The 22,843-nt window shown below is 43.0% G+C and overlaps 1 protein-coding gene across 1 annotated transcript in view; it reads right to left on the reverse strand.

Moving 5' to 3' along the window:
- The window catches only part of LOC115111738 (5-hydroxytryptamine receptor 1F-like), a 38,605-nt gene extending 16,189 nt beyond the window's left edge, over positions 1-22,416 (reverse strand). Inside the window, exon 1 of the mRNA XM_029638103.2 lies at positions 22,123-22,416. The gene's annotated coding sequence lies outside the window, so the exon portion shown is untranslated. The remainder of the gene's footprint in view (positions 1-22,122) is intronic.
- Between the last annotated feature and the right edge of the window lie 427 nt (positions 22,417-22,843).

Consider the following 22,843-nt stretch of genomic DNA (forward strand, 5'->3'; position numbering starts at 1 on the left):
GAAATGAAGACTGTGACCCAACTATGTTGGGTTATTATTTGATTGGACATTAAATGTTTGGTGCAAATTAAAGTGCAAAGGATAGGGGTATTTAGCTGTGCTACGTGGCCATCACTATAGCTGCCTCTTCTTTTTAGTTTATCAAAAAAGGGGAAACTGAGTGCATTCAGCAGCTTTCATATGACCCTGAAGAAACTCATCATGCTGATTACCTTGTACGATACGATATACCTTATTGTCCGTTTACATGGAAATTCATTTTGTGAAGACAGCATACAAAGACAGCATACAGCATACAAATACACAAAAAAAACAGTACACTATAATACATTCAATATGGAAAACACCGGAAAGATAGTAATTACTTCACACATAATTATCCAGTCTCTGCGGTCTACTGTCTGACCATGTACTGAGCCTACATCTGTTCTATGCTGTATAGCTGTATATTTCTAGTCAGCTGTGAGAAACCATTTCAGGGTGCGATAGGTGTGATGCCATTACAGTACATTCCTTCTCCCATTCTGCAGGAAGGAATAACAACAGTTGTCATAGAAACTCTGACATTCTATTTGTGACGGATGGATAGAAGAAAAGCACAGCTCAAGTCAGATAAACTCACATATCATTAAGTACACAAACACACACAGTGAAACATTGCTAAAACGGTGGATCTTCCCGAAACCTGCTGAGGGGAGGACAGCTCATAATAATGCCTGGAATGGATTAAATGAAATGGTATCAAACACATGGTTTCCATTCCATTTATTCCTTTCCAGCCATGAACCTGTCTTCCCCAATTAAGGTGCCACCAACCTCTTATGACAGTATTATAGTAATACACTGTATTTATTACATACAGTACCAGTCAAAAGTTTGGACACACCTACTCATTCAAGGGTTTTTCTAAATGTTTGACTATTTTCTACATTGTAGAATAATAGTAAAGACATCAAAACTATGAAATAACACATATGGAATCATGTTGTAAGCAACAACAAAAAAAGTGTTAAATCTAAATAGATTTTAGATTCTTCAAAGTAGCCACCCTTTGCCTTGATGACAGCATTGCACACCAACTTCATGAGGAATGCTTCCAACAGTCTTGAAGGAGTACCCATATATGCTGAGCACATGTTGGCTGCTTTTCCTTCACTTTGCGGTCCAACTCATCCCAAACCATCTCAATTGGGTTGAGGTCAGGTGATTGTAGAGGCAAGGTCATCTGATGCAGCACTCCATCACTCTCTTTCTTGGTCAAATAGCCCTTACACAGCCTAGAGGTGTGTTGGGTCATTGTCCTGTCGAAAAACGAATGATAACGCAAACCAGATAGGATGGTGTATCGCTGCAGAATGCTGTGGTAGACATGCTGGATAAGTGTGCATTTTTCTAAATAAATCACAATGTCACCAGCAAAGCTCCCCCACACCATCACACCTCCTCCATGCTTCACAGTTGGAACCACACATGCGGAGATCATCTGTTCACCTACTCTGTGTCTCACAAAGACACAGCGGTTGGAACCAAACATCTCAAATTTGGACTCATCAGACCAAAGGACAGATTTTCACAGTTCTAATGTCCATTGCTCATATTTCTTGTCCCAAGCAAGTATGTTCTTCTTTTTGGTGTCCTTTAGTAGTGGTTCCTTTGCAGCAATTCGACCATGAAGCCCTGATTCACGCAGTCTCCTCTGAACAGTTGATATTGAAATGTGTCTGTTACTTGAACTCTATGAAGCACTTATTTGGGCTGAGGTGCAGTTAACTCTAAGGAATTTATCCTCTGCAGCAGAGATAACTCTGGGTCTTCCTTTCCTGTAGCGGTCCTCATGAGAGACAGTTTCATCAAAGCACTTGATGTTTTTTGCGACTGCACTTGAAGAAACTTTCAAAGTTCTTGAAAATTTCCGGATTGACTGACCTTCATGTTTTAAAGTAATGATGGGCTGTCGTTTCCCTTTGCTTATTTGAGCTATTTTTGCCTTAATATGGACTTGGTCTTTTACCAGATAGGGCTATCTTCTGTATACCACCCCTACCGTGTCAAAACACAACTGATTTGCTCAAACGCATTAAGAAAGAAAGAAATTCCACAAATAAACTTTTAACAAGGCACACCTGTTAATTGAAATGCATTCCAGGTGACTAACTCATGAAGCTGGTTCAGAGAATGCCAAGAGTAGGTGAAAGCACCAATTTGTAAGTCGCTCTGGATAAGAGCGTCTGCTAAATGACTTAAATGTAAATGTAAATGTAATCAAGGTAAAGGGTGGCTACTTTGAAGAATATCAAATATATTTTGATACTACTTTTTTGGTTACTACATGATTCCATGTGTAATTTCATAGTTTTGATGTCTTCACTATTATTCTACAATGTAGAAATTAGTGAAAATAAAGAAAAACCCTTGAATGAGTAAGTGTGTCCAAACTTTTAACTGGTACTGTATGTTGTGTTTCTCACCAGAGTGGTACATTTAAACTCTTCGGCAGTCTGTCAGTGTGTGTGTGTGTGATGTTGATTGACAGTCTTTAGTGAGCCAATCTTCCAACAGCAGCAAAGGGATAACCTATGCCTCATGCTGCCTTCAAGTCTTTCACTTACAGCAATCATACAGTGGAGCACTGCTCAGTCAGAGAGAGTGACACAATTCTGCGTGAGGTTCAAAAGCAGGAAATTATAGGGCTGATACCTGATGCAATATGGTGGCGTACTATATGGCTTTGCTATTTTGTGATTATTTTGGCATTTATCTTTACTTTTTTTGCATTAAATGTATTCACCATCTTTTCTTATGATCAACAAAATCTTTTGAACCTTAGATCAGCAGTTACTAATCTCAATTCCAGCCTCAACTCATCTACCCTGGGCTTTTTGTGTACCTCCAATCCAATCTTCGGCTACCCAAGAGGAAATGCCGATGAATAAGAGGCAGGAGAGCTGGTTTCCTGGTGAAATTAAGGGAAAGGGAAAACCGGCCACCCCTTCCCTCCATTCTATTTGCCAACACTGAGTCACTTGATAATAAGATGGATGACCTCACAGATTTGCTATCAATGGGACTCTCGTGACAGTAGCATTCTCTGTTTTTCTGAAACATGGCTTTCGGACAAGATAACCCCCATGGCTATCCAACTTGGTGGATTCTCCATTCTCCGAGCAGACAGGTCATTGGATTCAGGAAAATCCAGATGGGTAGGGGTATGTCTCGTCATCAACAACAGATGGTGAACAGACTCTAGCTCAGTAGAAGTCTCAACCTATTGTTCACCCATCTTGGAATACCTGATGGTCAAATGCCAACTCTTCTACCTCCTGAGAGAGTTTATCGGTTACTGTGACTGCTGTGTAAATTCCACTTCAGGACAACAACAGCAACAACATATAGTTGGCATTTAACGAACTGTACGAGGCTATAAACAAGCAGGAAACCATGCACCTGGAGGCTGCTTTTCTTTTTCCTGGCGATTGTAAACATTTGCATAACTAAGACATTTGATGCCCAACTTCTATCAACACGTCTCCTTTGCCACTAGGGGTGATAAAGTCCTAGACCAGTGTTACTCAACCCACAAGTAAGCATACAAAGCTCTTCCTCGTTCCCTCTTCGGCAAATCAGATCATGACTCTATACTTCTGCTTTCACACACACTGATCTGTTTCACCTGTCCTTGTGATTGTCTCCACCCCCCCAGGTGTCACTTATTTTCCCCGGTGTATTTATCTCCGTGTTTCCTGTCTATGTGCCAGTTTGTCTTGTCAAGTCAACCAGTGTGTTTTTCCCGTGCGCCTACTTTTTCTTATCTCTTTTGCTAGTCCTCCCGGTTTTGACCCTTGCCTTGCCTGACCTGACTCTGAACCCACCTGCCGGACCTTTCTGCCTGCCCTGACCTCGAGCTTGCCTGCCACTCTGTACCTCCTGGACTTGACCTGGTTTTGATATTTTGCCTGTCCACGACCATTCTCTTGCTTACCCCTTGGATTATAATAAATACCAGAGACTCAAACCATCTGCCTCCTGTGTCTGCATCTGGGTCTCACCTTGTACCCTTATACCCGCTTCCTAAATATTTCAAACTAAAAGCATTGTATTTGGGACAAATAATTCACTAAACCATAAACCTCAACTAAATCTTGTAATGAATCATGTGTAAATTGAGCAAGTTGAGGTGACTAAACTGCTTGGAGTAACCCTGGAATGTAAACTGTCATGGTCAAAACATATTGTTACAACAGTAGCTAGGATGGGGAGAAGTCTTTCCATAATAAAGCGCAGCTCTCCCTTAACACTACCAACAAGGCTGGTCCTACAGGCCCTAGTTGTCGCACCTGGACTGCTGTTTAGTCATGTGGTCAGGTGCCACAAAGAGGGACTTTTAAGGGCAGCACGGCTGGCCCTTAAAAGTACACGGGGAGCTAACATTAATGATATGCATGTCAATCTCTCATTGCTAAAATAGGAAGAGATTGACTTCATCACTACTTGTTTTTGTAAGAAGTGTTGACAAGCTAAATACACTGAGCTGTCTGTTTTAAACTACTAGCACACAGCTTGGACACCCATGCATACCCCACACGAATGTCACCAGAGGTCTCTGCACAATTCCCAAGTCCAAAACAGACTATGGGATGCACACAGTACTACATAGAGCCATGACTACATGGAACTCTATTCCACATCAGGTAATGAATGCAAGCAGTAGAATTAGATAAAACATAAAAAATAAAAAAAAATACACCTTATGGAACAGCGGGGACTGTGAAGAGACACACACACACACGCATACGCACACAAGCGATAGCACACGCACTCTACACACGTACATTGTAATATTGCTGGTATGGTGTGGTGGTATTATACATTTTGTACTGTAGATATGTAGTGATGTAGTAATGTTATACGATGTACTGTTTATATGTAAATGTAAGTGTCTTCATGTGTTTGGACCCCAGGAAGAGTAGCTGCTGCCTTGGCAACAGCTAATGGGGATCCCTAACAAATAGTGCACTCTAAGCTCATCACTAAGCTCAGGTCCCTGGGACTGAACACCTCCCTCTGCAACTGGATCCTGGATTTCCTGATGGACTGACCCCAGGTGGTGAGAGTAGGCAACACCACCACTACCATGCTGAATCTCAACACGCCGTGTGCTTAGCGCCCTCCTGTACTCACGGTTTACCCACGACTGTGTGGCCACACCCCCATCCATGATGGGGCCACAGTGTAGAGGGTCAACAGCTTCAAGTTCCTTGGTGTTCACGTCACCGAGGACTTGACATGGTCCTCTTACACCAGAAAAAGCATGGCAACACCTCTTTTCCTTCAGGAGGATGAAACGATTTGGCATGGCCTTTCAAATCCTTAGGAATGTTTACAGCTGCACCATTGAGAGCATCCTGACTGATTGTATCACCGTCTAGTATGGCAACTGCACCGCCCACGAACGGAAGGCCATACAGAGGGTATTAAGGACGGGCCAACGCATTACTGGGGGAGATTTCCCAGCCATCCAGAATGTACATGATAGACGGCGTCTGAGAAAGGTCAGAAAACTTGCCAAAGACTCCAGCCACCCGAGACATGGCCTATTCTCCATGCTCCCGTCCGGCAGACAGTACAGGTGCATCAAGGCTTAGACCAACAGACTCCTTAGACTGCTTTTATCCCCTGGCCATAAGACTGTTAAATGGAGAACAACTACTGCTCTCCTTCTCCCACAGACTACCCACACAGCCTATATGTATGCACATCCACAGGTTTCTACCCACTCAGACACAACCTACGCTGTTGCTAAAATGATTTGATTACTCCATTACGCTTCTGTCCATTGATTACTTATTGCAATTAACATTAGTATTTATCCTACTACTGATCACTATTACTCCTGTTTACATGTATATTTTACTTTTATATTAGTATATTATTTCTATATTCCTGCTACAAGTCACTTTTTTACATGTATATCCTACTACCAGTCACTTATGTATAAACCCACCTCAACCACTCAAGTGCACTGGCACTGATCTGTATATACTTGCATTCTCATTTCTTTATCATAGTTCTTGTGCTTAAAAAATATATTTTATATTATTATTATCATCATCATCATCATCATCACTGCATTGTTGGGAAAGAGCTCTCAATGTAAAAATGTCACTTCACTGTTTTACACCTTTGTATCCTGTGCACGTGGAGAATACACTTTGAAACCTGATGCTGTATAATTGAAATACACCCATTTAAACATCACAGTGCCATCTGCTTTGTCACCAAAGCTCCATATACTACCCACCACTGCGACCTGTATACTCTCGTTGGCTGGCCCTCACTACATCCGTCGCCAAACCCACTGGCTCCAGGTCATCTACAAGTCTTTGCTAGGTAAAGCCCTGCCTTATCTCAGCTCACTGATCACCATAGCAACACCCACCCGTAGCACACGCTCCAGCAGGTATATTGCACTGGTCATCCCCAAAGCCAACACTTCCTTTGGCTGCCTTTCCTTCCAGTTCTCTGCTGCCAATGACTGGAACGAATTGCAAAAATCCCTTAAGCTGGAGGCTTATATCTCCCTCTCTAACTTTAAGCATCAGCTGTCAGAGCAGCTTACCGATCACTGTACCTGTAGACAGGTAATCTGTAAATAGCACACCAGACTACCTCATCCCCATATTATTACTTACCCTCTTGCTCTTTTGCACCCCAGTATCTCTACTTGCACATAATCATCTATCACTCCAGTATTAATGCTAAATTGTAATTATTTTCACCTCTAGGGCCTATTTATTGCCTTACCTCCCTACTCTTCTACATTTGCACACACTGTACATAGCTATTACTTTACTTTTCTTTTGTGTAACTCTGTTGTTTTTGTCACACTGCTTTGTTTTATCTTGGCCAGGTCGCAGTTGTAAATGAGAACTTGTTCTCAACTGGCCTACCTGGTTAAATAAAGGTGAAATAAAATAAACCGTGGATTGAAGTACTGACGTGTTCTTATGGAGATGCAAGACCATGGTGCTTGCCTACGGAGCTGTGAGGGGAACGGCACCTCACTACCTCCAGGCTCTGATCAGGCCCTACACCCAAACAAGGGCACTGCGTTCATCCACCTCTGGCCTGCTCGCCTCCCTACCACTGAGGAAGTACAGTTCCCGCTCAGCCCAGTCAAAACTGTTCGCTGCTCTGGCCCCCCAATGGTGGAACAAACTCCCTCACGACGCCAGGACAGCGGAGTCAATCACCACCTTCCGGAGACACCTGAAACCCCACCTCTTTAAGGAATACCTAGGATAGGGTAAAGTAATCCTTCTCCCCCTCCCCCCCCCCCCTTAAAAGACCTAGATGCACTATTGTAAAGTGGCTGTTCCACTGGATGTCATAAGGTGAAAGCACCAATTTGTAAGTCGCTCTGGATAAGAGCGTCTGCTAAATGACTTAAATGTAAATGTAAATGTGAGATGCAAACCTGACTAATTTAACAGGCTGCATGTAGAACTGGAATTTTAACAGGCCTGTTTCAGTAGAACCATGCTTAAGTAGAACCTGGACTTAAACACACCGGTTTCAGTTGAACCTGGATTTTTGTGCTGAAAAATGTTTTTCCCACGCTACAGATGGCTATATCGATCGCTAATACAGGACTAGTAAAGGCCCAGTGCACTACTTTTGTGATTTTGTTTTAGATGCACTGTATATTATTAGAATTGTTTATTTAATTCAGATTGTCCTGAGGGTCTGTATCTATCTGTGTGGGGATGTACAGTGCTTTCAGAAAGTATTTACACCGCTGGTCTTTACCTACATTTTGTTTTGATACAGCCTGAATTTGAGATTTTGTGTCACTGGCCTACACACATTTCCCCATAATGTCAAATTATGTTTAGACATTTTTACAAAATAATAAAAAATAAAGCTGAACTGCCTTGAGTCAATAAGTATTCAACCCCAAGCCTAAATAAGTTCAGGAGTAAAACTTTGCTCTGTGTGAAATAAGTGTTAAACATTATTTTTTTTAATGACTACCTCATCTCTGTATCCCACACATACAATTATCTCCCTCAGTCGAGCAGTGAATTTCACACACAGATTCAACCAGAAAGGCCAGGGAGGTTTTCCAATGCCCCTCAAAGAAGGGCATCTACTGGTAGAAAAAAACAGACATTGACTATCCCTTTGAGCATGGTGAAGTATTAATTACATTTTAGATGCTGTATCAATACATCCAGTCACTAAAGATACAGGCGCCCTTCCTAACTCAGTTGCCGGAGAGGAAGGAAACCGCTCAGGGATTTCACCCACCATGAGGCCAATGGTGACTTTAAAACAGTTAAATAGTTTAATGGCTGTGATGAGAGAACTGAAGATGGATCAACAACATTGTAGTTACTCCACAATACCACCCTAAATGCAGAGTGAAAAGAAGGAAGCCTGTACAGAATAAAAATATTCCAAAACATGCATCCTGTTAACAACAAGGCAGTAAAGTAAAACTGCAAAAAGATGTGGAAAAGAGGTTAACTTTATGTCCTGAATAAAAAGCTTTATGTTTGGGGCAAATCCAACACATCACCGAGTATCACTCTTCATATTTTAAAGCATGGTGGTGGATTCATCCTGTTATGGGTATGCTTATAAATCGGCAAAGACTAGGGAGCTTTTAAGATGAAAAGAAAAAGAATAGCGCTAAGCACAGGCAAAATCCTAGAGGGTAACCTGGTCCAATCTGCTTTCTAACAGACACTGGGTGTCATACCCTGATCTGTTTCACCGGTCTTTGCGCTTGTCTCCACCCCCCTCCAGGTGTCACCCATCTGCCCCATTATTCACTGTGTATTTATACCTGTGATCTCTGTTGCCAGTTCATCTTGTCTTGTCAAGCCTACCAGCGCTTTTCCTGTACTCCTGTTTTCTAGTTCTCCCAGTTTTGACCATTCTGTCTGCCCTGACCCTGCCTGCCGTTCTGTACCTTTCGGAATATGTTCTGGATTACTGACCTCTGTCTGCCCTAGACCTGCAGTTTGCCTGACCCCTGTTTTTGTAATAAACCTTAGTTTTTTCTGGGTCTTATCCTGAGGTCTGATAGTACGAACTGGCCATGACTGAATCAGCAGACGCGGACCAGTTCCGCAACAACATCTCCTCAGAAGGAGCCACAATTAAGAGACATGAAGAGTTACTTTTGGGTCTTCTGGATGGATTCCAGACATTAGCAGAACGCTATGACTGTGCCTTGAATACATTGCTGGATAATCTGTGAGGCAGCCGACAGTAGCCTCCCAGTCCCCCAGCAACACCGCAGTCAGCAGTGCTTCTCTGCCAGTGTTCCCTCATTTTCGAGCTGCAGCCTGACGCTAATGTCCGGGAGGGCTCTAGCCTGGGCGACGGCAGTGTGGGAACAACAATCTGCCGTGTGTTTCAGCCTGGAGGACTTCGTGGCTGAGGTGAAAAAGGTTTTCGACTCTCTGTTGTCCGGGAGATAGTCTACCTGGAAGATACTCCAGCTTCGCCAAGACTCCCGCAGTGTGGCGGAATATGCTGTTGATTTCCTCACTTTGGCTGCTGATAGTGCCTGGATTACGAATCCCTGTTCAACACATTCCTTCATGGATTATAGGAGGAACTCGTTGGATGTGGCAGGGCTTGAAAAATATTAGACTACAAAGGGAAACCCAGCAACACTGAAGCATGCATGAGAGCACCAGCTGTTCTGGATGACTGTGTGATCATGCTCTCCATAGCTGATGTGAGCTAGACCTTTAAACAGGTCAACATTCACAAAGCCGCAGGGCCAGACGGATTACCAGGAAGTGTACTCAAAGCATGCGCGGACCAACTGTCTTCACTTCACAAGTGTCTTCACTGACATTTTTAACCTACATGTTTCAAAAAGACCATAGTCCCTGTGCCCAAGAAAGCGAAGGTAAACTGCCTAAATTATTACTGCCCCGTAGCACTTACGTCGGTAGCCATGAAAGGCTGGTCATGGCTCACATCAATGCAATCATGCCAGAACCCTAGACCCACTCCAATTCGCATACCGCCCCAATAAATCCATACCGCCACAATAAATCCAGAGATGACGCAATCTCAATCGCACTCCACACTGCCCTTTCCTACACCTCCCCCTACAACTTGATCCTGGACTTACTGACGGTGGTAAGGGTAGGCAACAACACATCTGCCACGCTGATCCTCAACACCGGGGCCCCTCAGGTGTGCGTGCTTAGTCCTCTCCTGTACTCCCTGTTCACCCACGACTGCATGGCCAAGCATGACTCCAACACCATCATTAAGTTTGCTGACGACACAGTGGTAGGCCTGATCACCAACGAGACAGGCTATAGGGAGGAGGTCAGAGACCAGGGTCGAGAGTATCAAATTCCATGGTGTCCACATCACCAACAAACTATCATGGTCCAAACACACAAAGACAGTTGTGAAGAGGGCACGACAATATCTTTACCCCCTCAGGAGACTGAAAAGATTTGGCATGGGTCCCCAGATCCTCAAAAAAAATTCTACAGCTGCACCATCGAGAACACCTGACCGGTTACATCACCACCTGGTATGGCAACTACTCGACATCTGACTGTAAGGTGCTACAGAGGGTAGTGCATACAGCCCAGTACATCACTGGGGCCAAGCCTGGGGAAATGTAACCGCTCTCAAATTCACAGACAGAGCTATGGATGCAAAGACGCCAATATATACAAAATGTTTTTTAACCATGTTTCGAGGCTATACAGTGTTGTATAAATCTACTTTGGTTTACAAATATTGGAGTATGGTGGGATATGACAGTTGAACTAAGTTTATTGGCATTTCTAAGTTATATTCTTCAAGAATCAATGGGTATATATATCAGTAATTTATAAGTCCAAAAATGGATGTAGCAACTGCAGAATGCTGCTTTAGGGGGAAAAGGCCCTGGAAGAGATCAGTATTCACACCACGTTGCTCTCTGCCACAGGACCCAGGGAGTCATTTAGACCAAAACATTTTAACAGTCACTTAATAGTGAGACCATAGAGGTGCCTTTGGGCTGGCTGGGTGTGTGCTTCAATAAAAACTCAAGAGTAGGATGCCAGGAGAGAGGAGGGGGACAATGCTAAGGTGCTCAAACATTTCAATTTGACTGCAAGATCTTCCTCCAGCAGTCTTTATTTGTTTGAGGACGTAACCTGTCGAGGTATGAAACCTTTTCTGTTCCCTCTTACTCGCCTGACAAAAGAAGAATCCCTTCACTGTTTCATCCTGCTTCCAGGCTTTTAGACTAATCATCAGTGTCTCTAAATAAGACGTCTGCTGTCTGTCTGGGATAACGGGAACAGAGGAGGTTTGTGGGTAATATCATTAATTACAGGATCAAAGCTATACACAAACGAGGCAGGAAACATCGCTCTCTCTTTCGGGTGTATCAAAGACCCTGTTGACCCTTCATGGCATTGATCAACAACGGCTCCCTAATCATGCTGTTTAGTTATGGTTCTCTCTCTATTTCTCTCTTGTCTGTCTCTGACAGACAACAGGGTTTGACTGAGACACTGACTTTTAAAAATGCAATATCCTCACTGCCTCTAGGTTTGAGGTTTGCTCTTCTGTACTCTTTAGTCTTAACTATTAAAATATTCTTGCCATTGCCTGAATCTATGATGGATGAATAGTACAAAGTCTGTTTCAGATTCCCCTCCCTCACTTTCTTCCTTTCCCCCTCCCTTTATCCAGTTTCCTCAGTTACAACAGAAGCGACTACATATGAACTGTTCTCGTCACCAAAGGCAGGGAGGAGATGAAGTCAAGTCAGTTTGTCAAAACAACATGGTGCCAATCTGTCCTATTCAGTTGGGATGGAAACCTGGTTCCCCAGAGCTCTCACCTTCCCCAGAGCTCTCCTCTCAAAGGGGAAGACTAGTCTGGGATGTGGGCTGAGGAGCTGTGGAGAGACTCAACGGGAGGATGGCTCTGAAGCAAAGATTTGCCACACTTTCACCAAGGATTTTCACAGAGCATGAAAACACACACATGCACAAGAAATAAGTGCTCTTCCCACCACCCCAGATTCACTCTTCTCTCCCTCAGTGTTTGTTTTTTTGACAGGCTGAGTGCTGAGGTATCAGTGCATGACTGTCTGCCTGACTTTAATGAGAAAACAGTAGTCAGATAATGTCTGACTCTGAACTGTGCAGCTGCTTAACACTCCCAACATATCTAATTGGTGGCTTGCTAAACCATATTTTCAGAATACACTGTAGAATGAATGGTAAAAATAAACTTAAATGTGTTTTACAGAATTAATGCTACAGATTGAATTGCATTATGGGTAAATGCAGAAAAATGCTGTTATTAACTGTAATTGGAAGCCTCTTGTAAAAATGACTCTAACATACTGTATTTCTTTACAGTAATAGCTGATGACTACTGCGACTACGCATGTCAGGTGAGACGCATGAAGCTGGAAGGGGTCTACTGTCGTGCCTCGGCTTACCTTTGTGCACAGGGAGTTAACCGCTTCGTCGTCTTTTCCTTATCCTGGGTGACCTAAATTATGATTGGGAAATGCAGGATTCAGACAATCTAAAATGCATGTGTAAATGATCTAAACCTAACCCAGCTGGTGACTTAGCCTACACGGCCCAACCCTAAAGATCCTTCAAAGTCAACTCTGATCTTATTTTAATGAATACACCAGAGTTCTACTGGTGTCTTCGCCCAAGACATTAGTGACCCTTTCCCAGTTGTTTGTGTTAGAGATGTGAGAATACAAAAATCAAAGCCTTGTGTAATCACCTAGAGGAACTTTAAAAGTTTAACTGACCAGGCTTTTTTACATTTTTTATTTTAGTGACATTGATTGCATCTCTGCTATCCCTGAACCTGATTTAGCTTTGTGCCTTTTTGCAGATGTCTTCAATACTATCGTGGATAATCATGCTTCCTTAAAACAAAATAAGGGTTAAAAGGTAGATTGAATGCCTGGTACACTCCAGAATTGTCAGAAGTCATTCATCAAAGAGATGATGCTTGGGTCAAGTCCAGAAACACAGGCTTAAGCCCAGACTGGCAAGCTTTTAAGCAACTGAAGAATCACTGTGTAAGACAAATCAGAAAGGCTAAATCTGATTACTATATAACCGCTCTGCGAACCCGGCAACATTTTTGAAAACTATCAAATTGTAATGAACACGAAGGGAGACAGAGAGCTGGTTTCAAGCGCAGGGTGCAGCAGGTGTTTATTTGTAAAGGACCACAGGAGGAGGCAGGTAGCAGGGTCCAGAGGCAGGCAGAAGGTCATACACAGGAAGAGGCAGGTAGCTGGGTCCAGGGGCGGGCAGAAGGTCATACACAGGGGGTCCAAAAGGGCAACAGTACAGGCAGGGAAAAGGCTAGTAACGTAGTCCGGGAGATCAGGCAATAGGTAGATAACAGGAAATCTGATGGCTAAAGAACTGAACTAAATAGTGTGTGATCATGACATACAGGTGTGTGAACAGGTGATTAGAATTCAGGTGATTGGGATCTGGAGAGTGGGCTGCGTTCAGGGGATCTAGGTGTTTGAGAGTGTGGGCTGGAAAGTGAGCTGCGTTCGGAGGATCTACATGTTTGAGGGTGTGAGTTGGAAGTAGACGTTACACAAATCCCTGAAGGGTTCTACATCCTCCTCTCTGCCACACCAAATTAATTCAGACACTGGTCTCATTACGAGAAAAAAAATGCCATCATTGATGCATTTAATCACCATTTTATTTCACTGGGCTATCTCTTTAAAAAAACTTCTAAGCCTAGGGGAAACTTGCTGAATTATCAGAAATTATAGTCAAAGCTTTTCTTTTAGGCTATTGACAGAAAAATAAGTCCTGGATGCTTTGTTAGCAATAGACAAGAAATCCACAGGGGCCAACCAATTTGTTCCCGGTCTGCTTAAGTGTGCAGTGCCCATCATTGTTGGCTCAATAACCCACCGTTTGTATTTAACATTATCAGGAAATATTCAAAAAGTATGGAAAGCAGCTAATGGGCTGTCACTCCATAAGGGCGAGGATATTAGTGATTTTAATAAATATCGATCCATTTCAAGGCTTCCTTGTCAAGCAAGGATTTCTGAATCATTGTTAAAATGTACAATTTTGCTCTTTTTTTTTATCAGAGAAATGTATTTTGAATGTAAACCAGTAAGTGTTTAGGCCTGGGCATAGTACTATTACAGCAATCACTTTAGTTGTTAACAAGCTTGTCAATGCTTTAGACGCTAAAATGAAATGTGCTGCTTTGTTTGTGGACCTGTCAAAAGCTTTTGAAACTGTTGATCATGATATTTTATTGAATAAGTTGTCCTCGATAGGCCTGAGCTCTGACACCTGTTCATGGTTTCATGATCATCTTAGTGACAGAACTCAGGCCATTTGTGATTGATGAGGTTAAGTCTGAATTTCTTGAAGTACATAAAGGTGTACCACAGGGGTCAATTTTGGGACCAGTTCTCTTCACTATTTATATAAACACCATTGGTCAAGCTGTTAAACTGTAAACTTCATCTATATGCGAATGATAGTATTAGGGATGCTATTGCCCCAACTGTTGATCTGGCTGTGTAAAAACTACAGTCAGATTTTATAGCCATGCAGGAATCCCTTGCTGATTTTAAAACGAAATACATGTTATTTTCAAACTCTTGTAAGAATGTTTCAGATGAACTACATGTTCACTCATTAGGTGGTTCTCCAATCGAATGTGTTCCCACATAAAATACTTAGGTATTTTGATTGATATGTATTTTGACATTTAAAAAACATATAGCGGAGCTGGTTAAGAAGCTAAGTTAAATTAGCTTTTTCTACAGAAACAGATTGTGCCTTTCTCTAAGCAGAAGGAAGCAGATTATTCAGTCAAACTTTTTATTCGTTCTTCATTATGGTGATATTATTCATCAAAGTGCAGCTGCTCCTACTCTTAAACCTTTGGATGCCATCTACCATAGTGCAGTTTTGGTACTCATCACTGTATCCTGTATCAAAAGGTTGGCTGGCCCTCGCTAAAGACTCGTAGATCTCTACATTACTCCCTTTTTGTTTACAAGGCCCTACGTCATAAACTTATCTAACTTTGATGTTGAAGTATAGACGCCTGACTTGCCTAACCCGTTCACAGGAATAGCTACCTCTAGAGGTTCCTAGGGTGTACACCGAGCTAGGTAAATCTGCTTTTAGTTTTAATGCGGTATATTGCTGAAACAAAAGTCTAAATACATTTAAGATTGATGTTCTGGTGCTGTTCGGGCAATTTCAAATATTGGTTTCAAAGAAACTTTGGTTTAACAGTACATTACCGTAAAGAAGTGCTTTCTTTACAGCAATGTACTGTTAAACCACAATTTATTTGGAATTTACAGTAACATACTGTACCTTTTCTTACAGTAAACTGGTTGCCTGTAAGTTACCGCAAAAACAAGTTACGTTTTTTACTATGTAATTTAATTCCACCACACAGAATACAGTATAGCCTAGTGGTTAGTGTTGGGCCAGTAACTGAAAGGTTGCAGGATTGAATCGCTGAGCTAACAAGGTGAAAATCTGTTCCCCGGGCGCCGTGGATGTCGATTAAGGAAGCCCCCGCACCCCTCTGATTCTTCAGAGGGTTAAATGCGTTAGACACATTTTAGTTGTACAACTGACTTTTTAGAGCCAAAAACATTGGCCATTAGTGGGTGCATGGTATTGTTGTTTCTGTCTCTAACATATTCTGAGGCGTGCCTTGTAAGAGGCTACATTTGTTGCACCCGTGAGTGAGAGTTTAACTGATGTGTGATCGTAGTGCTCCAACAATTAAATGTGTAAAGGGGACAGATTGGAGTGGCAGCAAGACTGACGGACTATATGAATAGACTGACATATTTTGGGGATTCTTTTTTTGATTGTTTGGCTGCTTGATTGCCTTTGTTTTAGTTTTATTGGATGACTATTTGGTTTGCCTAATTTGAAATGATTGATTACTTATTGTTTGAATTGTTTATTATTTGGAATGTGGGGAGAATGGATATAATTTTTAATTGTTGACCATTTTCAACTGTAATGATTTTAGGAAAAAACAAATGAATTGACCTTTAAATGGTTGAGTACTGGCCATTACCTTGGTCTGTTTGGCACAGTAGTCACTGTATACAGTGCATTCGGAAAGTATTCAGACCCCTTCATTTTTTCACATTTTGTTATGTTACAGCTTTATTAAAACATTTATTAAATTGTCTTTTCCCTCACACTACACACAATACCCCATAATGACAAAGCAAAAAACAGGTTTTAGAAGTTTTTGCTAATTTATATATAATTTATTATATACCATAATTTCCGGACTATAAGCCTTTATTTATTTATATAAAACTTTATTCCCACACTTTGAACCTCGCGGTTTATACAATGACACTGCTAATTTATGGATTTTTCCCGCTTTCACAAGATTCATGCCGCCAAAAAACTGAGCACCGTCACATAATGTGACGTAAATCGAGCGCGCTCAAACTTCCCATCATTCTGATTACGGTAGTCATTTTGTCACCCTCATCATGGCAAAGACGCGGAGAAATGCATATGATGCAGCTTTCAAGATGAAGGCGATCGATCTGGCTGTTGGAAAAGGAAAGAGAGTTGCTGCATGGGAGCTTGGCCTTAATGAGTCGATTATAAGACTATGTAAACAGCAGCGTGAGGAACTGACTCAGTGCAAAAAGACAACAAACCTTTCAGAGGGAAGAAAAGCAGATGGCCCAAAGTATTTGCAGCCACTCGACATCAGTGTAAATCCTGCATTTAAGGTGGCGCTCCGTGTTCAGTGGGAGTCTTGGATGACAAGTGGGGAGAAATCCTTCACTAAAACGGGCCGCATGCGAAGAGCAACTTATGGTCAAGTCTGTCAGTGGGTCCTGACAGCGTAGAGCATTGTCAAAAAATCCACTATCATCAACGGGTTTCGAAAGGCTGGACTGCTGCGTGTTGAAGGGGCAGCATGAGCTCAGCGGGGTATTTGCCTCCGGATGAAAGTGACTAGAGCGACAATGAAAACGATCCAACATCGGATGAAGCAATTCTGAGGCTATTCAACTCCGACACCGAAGGAGATGACTTCAGTGGTTTCAGTGCACAGGAGGAGGAAGATAGTGACCAATGACTTTACTGGTAGGCTACTGTTTAATTTTTGTTACAAGCAGTGTTTCGTTAAAGCCTATTTATTTTTGTTACAAGCAGTGTTTCGTTTAAAGGCTGTGTAAAGTTCATTTGTTTCAATGTACCGGTAGGCACCTGCAGCTTATAGACATGTGCGGCTTATTTATGTACAAAATACATATTTTTAAATAATTCAGTGGGTGTGGTTTATATTCGGGTGCTAATAGTCCAGCAATTACGGTAAGTATTCAGACCCTTTACTCTGTACTTTGTTAAAGCACCTTTGGCAGCGATTACAGTCTCAAGTCTTCTTGGGTATGAAGCTACAATCTTAGCACACCTGTATTTGGGGAGTTTCTCCCATTCTTCTCTGCAGATCCTCTCAAGCTCTGTCAGGTTGGATTGGGATCGTCGCTGCTCAGGTCCCTCCAGAGATATTAGATTGGGTTCAAGTACAGGCTCTGGCTGGGCCACTCAAGGACATTGAGACTTGTCCCAAAGCCACTCCCATGTTGTCTTGGCTGTGTGCTTAGGGTTGTTGTCCTGTTGGAAGGTGAACTTTCGCCCCAGTCTGAGGCCCCGAGCGCTCTGGAAATAGGGTTTTCATCAAGGATCTCTGTACATTGCTCCGTTCATTTTTCCCTCAACCCTGACCAGTCTCCCAGTCCCTGCCACTGAAAAACATCCCCACAGCATTATACTGCCACCACCATGCTTCACAGTAGGGATGGTGCCTGGTTTCCTCCAGACGTGACACCTGACATCCAGGCCAAACAGTTCAATCTTTGTTTCATTAAACCAGAGAATTTTGTTTCTCATGTTCAGAGTTCTTCAGGTGCCTTTTGGCAAACTCCAAGCGGGCTGTCATGTGCCTTTTAATGGGGAGTGGCTTCCGTTTGGCCACTCTATGATAAAGGCCTTATTGGTGGAGTGCTGCAGAGATGGTTGTCCTTCTGGAAGTTTCTTCCATCTCCACAGAGGAACTCTGGAGCTCTGTCAGAGTGACAGTCGGGTTCTTGGTCACCTCCCTGACCAAGGCTCTTCTCCATTTGCTCTGTTTGGCTGGGTGCCAGCTCTAGGAAGAGTTGTGGTGGTTCCAAACTTCTATTTAAGGATGATTGAGGCTACTGTGTTCTTGTGGACCTCCAATGCTGCGGACATTTTTTGGTATCCTTCCCCAGATCTGTCCCTTGACACAATCCTGTATTGGAGCTCAACAGACAATTCCTTTGACCTCATGGCCTGGTTTTTGCTCTGACATGCAAATCATGTCCAATCAATTGAATTTATCACAGGTGGACGCAAATCAAGTTGTAGAAACATCTGAAGGATGATCAATGGAAACAGGATGCACCTAGGCTCAATTCTGAGTCTCATAGAAAAGGGTCTGAATACTTATGTAAATAAGGTATCTCAGTTTATATATTTAATACATTTGCAAAAAATTCTATCAACCTGTTTTGGCTTTGTCATTATGGGATATTATGCGTAAATAGATATTTTTTATTTAACCCATTTTAGAATAAGGCCGTAACGTAACAAAATGTGGAGAGTCAAGGGGTCTCAATACTTTCCGAAGGCACTGTAATTACACTATATATACAAATGCATGTGGACAACCCTTCAAATGAGTTGATTCTGTAATTTCAGCTACATCAGTTGCTGACAGGTATATAAAATCGAGCACACAGCCATGCAATCTCTATTGACAAACATTGGCAGTAGAATGGCCTCACTGAACACCTCAGTAACTTTCAACATGGCACCATCATACGATGCCACCTTTCCAACAAATCAGTTAATCACATTCCTGCCCTGCTAGAGGTGTCCTGGTCAACTGTAAGTGCCGTTATTGTGAAGTGCAAAAGTCTATGCGCAACAACGGCTCAGCTGCGAAGTGGTAGGCCACACAAGCTCACAGAACGGGACCGCCGAGGGCTGAAGCATGTAGCACGTAAAAACGGTCTGTCCTCGGTTGCAACACTCACTACTCAGTTCTAAACTGCCTCTGGAAGCAACATCAGCACAAGAACTGTTCGTTGGGAGATTTATGAAATGGGTTTCAATGGCCGAGCAGCTGCACACAAGCCTAACGTCACCATGCACAATCCCACGTCGGCTGGAGTGGTGTAAAGCTCCCCGCCATTGGACTCTGGAACAGTGGAAACGCATTCTCTGGAGTGATGAATCACATTTCACCATTTGGCAGTCCGAAGGACAAATCTGGGTTTTTACTTTAGTTTATTTAGTAAATATTTTATTAACTCTATTTCTTGAACTGCATTGTTGGTTAAGGGCTCGTAAAAAAGTTTCACAGTAAGGTCTACCTACACCTGTTGTATTCGGCACATGTGACAAATAAAATTTGATTTGATTTGATTATTAGTCAAGGACTGAAATACATGCTGTACATTTAAAATGTCACACATAGCCTACATATCAGTATGTACACACAATATCTAGGTCTAATATATAATTCAGTGCCTATTACAATACAATATATATAAAATGGCTGTGTGTCTTCACAGTCCCCTTTGTGCAGTAAGGTGTTCTTTTATCTGTATTATAAATCTGGTTTTATTGCTAGCTTGAGTTACCTGGGGTGGCAGAGTTCCATGTAGTCATGGCGATATTTAATACTGTGCGCTTCCCAGTCTCTGGACCTAGGGACTGTGAAGAGACCTCTGGTTGCATGTCTTGTGTTGTACTGATGAGTGTCTGAACTGTGTGCCAACGGCTTGAGCAGACAGTTCCGTACCTTCATCACATCAATACCTCACACAAAGACCAATAATGATGCAGTCAATCTCTCCTCAACTTTGAGCCAGGAGAGACTGACATGAATGTGACTGACACTCCCTCCGTATACGTCTAAGAGTGATATGTGCTGCTTTGTTTAGGACCAACTGCAATTTACTTATGTCTTTCTTTGCCGCACATGACCACACAGCCGGGCAGTAGTCCAGGTGCAACTACACATGACCACACAGCCGGGCAGTAGTCCAGGTGCAACTACACATGACCACACAGCCGGGCAGTAGTCCAGGTGCAACTACACATGACCACACAGCCGGGCAGTAGTCCAGGTGCAACTACACATGACCACACAGCCGGGCAGTAGTCCAGGTGCAACTACACATGACCACACAGCCGGGCAGTAGTCCAGGTGCAACTACACATAACCACACAGCCGGGCAGTAGTCCAGGTGCAACTACACATGACCACACAGCCGGGCAGTAGTCCAGGTGCAACTACACATAACCACACAGCCGGGCAGTAGTCCAGGTGCAACTACACATGACCACACAGCCGGGCAGTAGTCCAGGTGCAACTACACATGACCACACAGCCGGGCAGTAGTCCAGGTGCAACTACACATGACCACACAGCTGGGCAGTAGTCCAGGTGCAACTACACATGACCACACAACCGGGCAGTAGTCCAGGTGCAACAAAACTAGGGCCTTTAGGACCTCTGGTCAACTGAGGTGTCAAGAAGGCAGAGCAAACACCCCATCATGGACAGACCTCTTTCCATTTTTGCAACCATTGAGTCTATATGTATTGTTTAATGCAGTACTGTTTTTCTTACTGTAAATGTTTTTACAGCATCCCTGCTGTCAAGTAAAATCACATAATTTAGCTGGCAACTCTGCTGCCAGTACAATGCTGTAAATTTACAGGGGAATGTTTTACAGTGTAGCTTCCCCAACACTGGCTTTGGTTTACTTCCCTAGCACTACACAGCTGATTCAAATAACCAACTCATCATCAAGCAAAATGTGCACCCAGGTGGGGCCCCAACCCTGGCTTTGGTTTACTTCCCTAGCACTACACAGCTGATTCAAATAACCAACTCATCATCAAGCAAAATGTGCACCCAGGTGGGGCCCCAACACTGGGTTTGGTTTACTTCCCTAGCACTACACAGCTGATTCAAATAACCAACTCATCATCAAGCAAAATGTGCACCCAGGTGGGGCCCCAACACTGGGTTTGGTTTACTTCCCTAGCACTACACAGCTGATTCAAATAACCAACTCATCATCAAGCAAAATGTGCACCCAGGTGGGGCCCCAACCCTGGCTTTGGTTTACTTCCCTAGCACTACACAGCTGATTCAAATAACCAACTCATCATCAAGCAAAATGTGCACCCAGGTGGGGCCCCAACACTGGGTTTGGTTTACTTCCCTAGCACTACACAGCTGATTCAAATAACCAACTCATCATCAAGCAAAATGTGCACCCAGGTGGGGACCCAACACTGGGTTTGGTTTACTTCCCTAGCACTACACAGCTGATTCAAATAACCAACTCATCATCAAGCAAAATGTGCACCCAGGTGGGGCCCCAGGACCGTGTTTGGGGAAACTCTGCTTTACAGGACTGCTCTGAATGCTGCTCTCATTAGAGAATGGGTCAAATAAGTCATTACAACAGAAACACACAGCCAGGCTATAAGAATGGGAGGATAGTGGATGAAGGGAAGAGGGGAAGGGAGGATGAGAGGGGGTTGAAGCTTTCCTCTCCCTGCTAGTTAACCAGTGACAATCTAAATAGCCGCCTGCACAGGAACTCTATATAAATCACTATGGAACAGATGCAGAAGTCCTATCTTCGTTAAATGCACAATGAACAGGATCATGAGACAAGACCAGGGACGATCATTTTCAGGGGAAACTGTCGTCAGCAGGTTACTATCTTGGGTTCATTAAAATAATAATGTCTCAAGACAATTAGAGTAATTTCAGTAGGCTAAAACATAATGCTGTGAATGGAAGGAGAATGGAAGGAAATGGTTCCAAGACCACCTGCAGCAGCAAGCTATTCATTTGGATTCCCGCACATTCAATGTATTTGTTCCGTTGCAAAAATTCACACCTCACGGAAAGTGAAATTATTTATAATTTACAATATTATAACGACCGACGGTGAATAAACTCGCAGCATTTCCTCACCTGTGTTCTCAACGGCGATAAAGCTGTCAGTTGTGGGTTGGTTTTCTGAATGGTGTCCTCCCGCTCATGTACCGGTGTTTCGTTCCCTGGTCGAGGTTTGAGCGGGGCGGAGGAGGTGATATATATCATATAGATCTCCTCTACACCGCGACCCTCTTTGGTTACTGACGCCCTCCACGAATGCGCAATTGGGATCCCGCACGCGCGGTCCTCCAACATTTAATATCGTGCACCAGCAGCGCTCAATAGCCAGGGAATTGACGTATAGGCATACATTTTTATTCTCACACTTTTTGCTATGTAAAAATTCGAAGAAAAGTGATAAAAGTTCATTCGAGTTGCCAATTCGTTAATTCTCTTGCCCCCACAAAAAAAAAACGTAATATTAAAAAGTTGCTTTTCAGCCCGGGCCTAATATTCTAAGTGTTGATTCGGGGTGGGCTGGGTCGGATTTATGATTTGCTCAACATTGTAACCTACGTTTGAGACCAACGGGTGGCGGTGGCTGTGTGAGAAGCGTGCCAGTACCTCTCACATAACTAGAATGAGATTAACTTCATATGATATCTCCCTCTCTGCTCTGATAGACATGAGCCTGCAACTCTCATCTCTCCAGCGTTGCACTATATGCATTTCCTTATAGAATCGCGCGAAGGGATCTGAAGGAACTGCAGCACCCCTGATGAATGTATATGCATTTGCCAAAGTTATATAATTACCA

Source organism: Oncorhynchus nerka, linkage group LG3 (genome assembly GCF_034236695.1).
Source record: "Oncorhynchus nerka isolate Pitt River linkage group LG3, Oner_Uvic_2.0, whole genome shotgun sequence".
Classification (NCBI taxonomy): domain Eukaryota; kingdom Metazoa; phylum Chordata; class Actinopteri; order Salmoniformes; family Salmonidae; genus Oncorhynchus; species Oncorhynchus nerka.